Genomic DNA, 5,383 nt, shown 5'->3' on the forward strand with positions numbered 1-5,383 from the left:
TCTTTTTGAATTACAACCAACTGTCATTAATTTAAATAAATAGATAAGTAAACAAAGGAAGCATAGAATATGGTCATTTTAGATAATACAGAAATATATAAACAAACAAGTTAATTATAAATCATGTAATTCTAGAGATAATTTCTGATGTAATTCCTCTCCATCTTAATGTTTCTGAATTTGTTTTGTTTTCTAACAGTTATTACATGGATATGATACAATGGAGTCTCAGAATTGAGAAAATATGGACTATGTTTACCACACAATATAAACAATATATATGTATATTTAATATATCATGAGCATTTCCCCTGAGATTAAATGCTTTTCAATATGACTTTTATTTTTGTTAAATCAGACTTTTTAATGGTTCTAGTATAAACCATCCTTTGGAAATATCCTACTTTTTTTTTTTTTTTTTTTTTTTTTTTTTAGGACAAATCTTTGCCCACATCTTTGATTACTTACTTAGGATAATTTCCCATAATGGAAGAGCTGGAAACAAGCCTTGTATTACTATTATTATTAAATGCATTATTATTATTGTTATATGCATTATTAAAATGCATATTCCAAATATATTTCCAAAAGGCTATACCAACTCAAGCCCCTCACTGTTTGGCTACAAGGGGTCTGTTTCTTCATTCCCTAACACTGGTATTATAATTCCAGCAGAAACACTGTCAGGTGGACTGAAAGGGACAGAGAGAGTACAAAATGAAAGAAGGCTGTCTAACACCCAAAATTCTAGAGACAGGGAACTGACTGATAAAACTACTCCATTGCAAATACATGCTTTCTTGAAAAAAGATGATTCAGAGGACAGTGTCAAGCTGCAGAGGATTGTTCCCAGGCCTAGAAACCAAATGGAGTCTGCCCAGCTAGATTTCAAAATTGCTTGGAATTGGTGACACTTTTATCTTTCTTCTCCCTTTTTAAACAGGAATATCTATAACCATTATTCCATGCATGTCTCATTGTATTTTAAGAGCAGAGAAATTGTTTTCTAAGTTTTCCAGGTCCACACAGAGAAAAGAACTGTGTCCCAGGATGGGTCATACCCAGAGCCTCACTCATACACTTAAGTTTAGGTGATTTAGATGATGAGATTTGGGACTTTTGAGCTGATGATATTTAGATGAGATTTAGGTACCTGTTATAGGGGTGCTACTGTAACAAATAACCAAAAAATACGGAAATGACTTTGGAATTGGGCAGTGAGCAGACACTGGAAGAATTCTGAGAAACACGATAGAAAAAGCCTGTATTGCTTTAAATAGACTGCTAGTTAAAAGAAAAAAAGACATTAAAGACTTGTCAAGTGGAAGACTCAGAAAGAAATAAGAAGGTTGTTGGGCCAGGTGCGGCGGCTCATTCCTATAATCCTAGCACTCTGAGAGGTAAGGGCGGGAGTGTAGCTTGAGCTCATTGAGTTTGAGACCAGCCTGAGAAAGAGCGAGACCCTGTCTCTACTAAAATAGAAAAAATTAGGCTGGTGTTGTGGGTGCACCTGTAGTCCCAGCTACTCGGGAGTCTGAGACAGAAGGATGGCTTGAGCCTAGGAGTTTGAGATTGCAGTGAGCTGTGATGACGTCACTGTACTCTACCCAGGGCGATAGATGAGACACTGTCTCAAAAAAAAAAAAAAAAAAAAAAAGGAAAAAGATGTTGTAAGTGAAGGAAAGGGGATCTTTGTTATATGATACAGTTTAGTGGAATTATGTCCTGTAGTTATTTGGATTCTGGGCCTCCTAGGCTGATCTTTTAGTTATTGTTTTCTTCCTTTATTTCTGTTTGCTGCTGTTCTACTTCCTGCGAGATTTCTTCAACTTTATATTCTAATATTTCTCTGAATGTTTCCTTTCAGTCATCACATTTTTAAAAACAGCTTTACTGAGATATGATTCACACATGACACAATTCACCTATTTAAATTTCAATAGTTTTTGGTATATTACATTATTAGTTTTAAAAAATTGTGGTAAAACATGACATAAAATTCACCATTCTATTTTTAAGTGTACAATTAACCATAACCACTATTTTCAAAACGTTTCTATTACCCCAAACAGAAACTGTAATCATTAAACAATAACACCACCTTCCTCCCCCCAGCTCCTGATAACCTCTATTCTACTGTATGTCTCTATGAATTTGCCTATTCTAGATACTTCAGACAAGTACAATCATGTATTTTCCTTTTCTGTCTGGCTTATTTCACTTAGCATGTTTTTAAGGTTAATCCATGTAGCATGTATCAGCATTTCACTCCTTTTTATGGATGAATAATATTCCATTGATAGGATATACCACTGTTTTTGCTTTTATTATTTTAATTGACACATAATTGTACATATTTATGGGGTACAGTGTGATATTTTGATACACATATAAAATGTATAATGCTTTGGTTAGGACTTCCAGCACTATGTTGAATAAAAGTGGTAAGAGTGGGCATCCTTGTCTTATTCCAGATCAGAGAGAAAAAACTTTCAACTTTTTTCCATTCAGTATAATGTGGGCTGTGGGTTTGTCATATGGCCTTCATTGTGTTGAGGTATGTTCCTTCTACAACTAACTTGTTGAGAATTTTTATCATGAAGGGATGCTGAATTTTACCAAATGCTTTTCCTGTGTCTACTGAGATGATCACATGGTTTTTGTCCTTCACTTTGTTGGTGTGATTGATGTATCTTGTTTATTTACATGCATTATGTTGAACCATCCTTGCATCCCCAGGATAAGTCCCACTTGATCATGATGAATGATTTTTTTTTAACCCTACATGCAAGCTAAGTGAATGTTCTTTTTTAATGTGCTTTGAGGTTTGGTTTGCTAGTATTTTGTTGATGAATTTTGCATCTATGTATGTTGGGAATATTGGCCTATAGTTTTCCTTTTTTGTTGTGTTCTTGTTTGGTTCTGATATCAGTGTAATGCTGGGCCATGTAGAATGAGTTTGGAAGAATTCCCCTCTCTTCAATTTTCTGGAAGAGTTTGAGCAGAACTGGTATTAATTCTGCTTTAATGTTTGGTAGAATTTATCAGTGGAAGCTTCAGGTCCCCTGGGCTTTTCCTTAATGGTAGATTTTTCATTACAGACTGAATCTCATTCTTGTTATTGATTGGTTCAGGTTTTCTATTTTTTCTTGGTTCAATCTTGGTAGGATTTATGTGTCCCTGAATCTATCCATTTCTGCTAGGTTTTCTAATTTGCTGATGTATACTTGTTTGTAATAGTCTCTAGTATAATCTTTTGTATTTCTGTAGTATCAGTTGTTATCTCTACTTTTTCATTTCTGGTTTTATTTACTTGGGTCTTCTTGTGTGTGTGGTTGGTCTAGCCAGTGGTTTGTCAATTTTGTTTATCTTCTTAAGATATTTTATTACAAAATAAACAAAAACAGTTTTGCTTGTTTCTGCTCTGAATTTTATTATTTCTTTCCTTTTACTAATTTTGGGTTTGGTTTGTACTTGCTTTTCTAGTGCCTTGAGAGGCATCATTCATTTATTTGATAACTATTTTTTAATGTAGGTATTTATTGCTATAAACTTCTCTCTTCATACTGATTTTGCTGTATCCCACAGGTTTTGGTATGTTGTGCTCCTACTTACATGTTTTTTTTTTTTAACAACAGGTAATCAGTTTATTAAAACAGTTGACTTAAGCATCTGAATGGTGATTTCAATCTCAACTCCTGGCTCAATACTGATAGAAGTAATCTGTTTGACAATCTCAGAAGGACTATGCAAGTCAATGAGTCGCTTGTGGATTCTCATCTGGAAGCGGTCCCAAGTCTTAGAACTTTCCTCACAAGGAGTTTTTCTTGTAGTGTAGTTTTTCTTGTAGTCTTGGTAGGCATCTGAACCGGTCCTTTCACTTTCAGGTTCTTTTCCTGTGCACCTCTGAGCAAGTCAAGCACACACCTTCTCCAGGGATTTTATGTTGTGGCTGGTTAGGGTAATTCTAATTCGGTGAATCGCCACCTCTGGCTCCACAGGTGTTTTTCCAGTATCTTTAAAAGCCATGGCTGCGGTGCTGCTTCCTGACCAACTTGTTCCTCAGTGAGAGTGAACAGCAATGAGTCAGGAGCAGAAGCAGGCACAACACACCTCCACTGCATCTGTGAAAGTGTCTTCCTTCAAAAGCTGTACTTACATTTATTTCAGAAAATTTTCAATTTCCTTCTTAATTTCTTCATTGACCCACTGGCTGTTCAGGTGCATGTTGTTTAATTTTCATGTATTTGTACAATTTTAAAAGTTCGTTATCAATATCTAGTTTTATTCCATTGTGGTCAGAAAAAATAACTTGATATGATTTCAATTCTCTTAAATTTGTTGAGAATTGTTTTGTGGTCTAAAATGTGGTCTATCCTGGAAAATGTTCCATAAGCTAATGAAAAGAATGTGTATTCTGCAGTATTGGACGAAATATTCTGTAAATGTCTGTCAGGTTCATTAGTTCTAAAGTGCAGCTTAAAACCATTGTTTTCTGTGTAGATGATCTGTCCAATACTAAACGTGAGGTGTTAAGGTTCCTAACTATTAATATTACGGTACTGGCATCAATCTCTACCTTTAGATTTAATATTTGCTTTATATATTTGGGTGCTCTGGTGCTGGATGCACATATAAACTGTTATATTCTCCAGTTGAACTGGTCCCTTTATCATTATACAAATATCTTTTTTGTGTCATTTTAGTTTTTAACTTAAAGTCCATTTTATCTAATTAAGTATAGCTACTCCTGCTCGCTTTTCGTTTCTGTTTGCATGGAATATCTATTTGCATCCCTTAACTTTCAGTCTATATGTGTCTTTACAGATCAAGTTTCTTATAGGTAGCATATGTTGTTTTCAATCCATTCAGCCAGCCTACATTTTTTAATTGAGGAATTTAATCTGTTTACATTCAAGGTTATTCTTGATAGGTGAAGATTTACTCCAGTCATTTTGTTAATTGTTTTCTGGTTGTTTTGTATACTTTGTTCCTTTCTTTTTCTCTTATTATTGTGGTCTGGTGGTTTTCTGTAGTGATAAGGTTTGTTTCTTTTCTTTCTCCTTTATGTATCTCCTCCACCTGTGAGTTTTATAGTGTTGCATGTTTTCATGATAGTGATTATCATCTTTTTGTTTCCAGACATAGGACTTCCTTGACTATTTCTTGTAAGGCTGGCCTAGTGGTGATGAATTCCCTCAGTTTTATACTTATCCGGGAAAGATTTTATTTCTACTTTATTTCTCAAGGATAACTTTTTTTCTTTTTCTTTTATTTCAGCATATTATGGGGGTACAGATGTTTAGGTTACGTATGTTGCCCTTGGTCCCGCCCCCAAGTCCACGTTTCAAATATGTCCATCCTTCGGGTGGTGCGCATTGCA

The 5,383-nt window shown here is 34.8% G+C and overlaps 1 protein-coding gene and 1 pseudogene across 1 annotated transcript in view; both read right to left on the bottom strand.

Moving 5' to 3' along the window:
• PBRM1 (polybromo 1) overlaps positions 1 to 5,383 on the bottom strand; it is a 141,902-nt gene that overhangs the window by 41,940 nt on the left and 94,579 nt on the right. The window lies entirely within an intron of this gene.
• Positions 3,643 to 4,029, bottom strand: LOC105806330 (annotated as a pseudogene).

Source organism: Propithecus coquereli, unplaced genomic scaffold (assembly GCF_000956105.1).
Source record: "Propithecus coquereli isolate 6110/MARCELLA unplaced genomic scaffold, Pcoq_1.0 Scaffold1, whole genome shotgun sequence".
Lineage (NCBI taxonomy): Eukaryota > Metazoa > Chordata > Mammalia > Primates > Indriidae > Propithecus > Propithecus coquereli.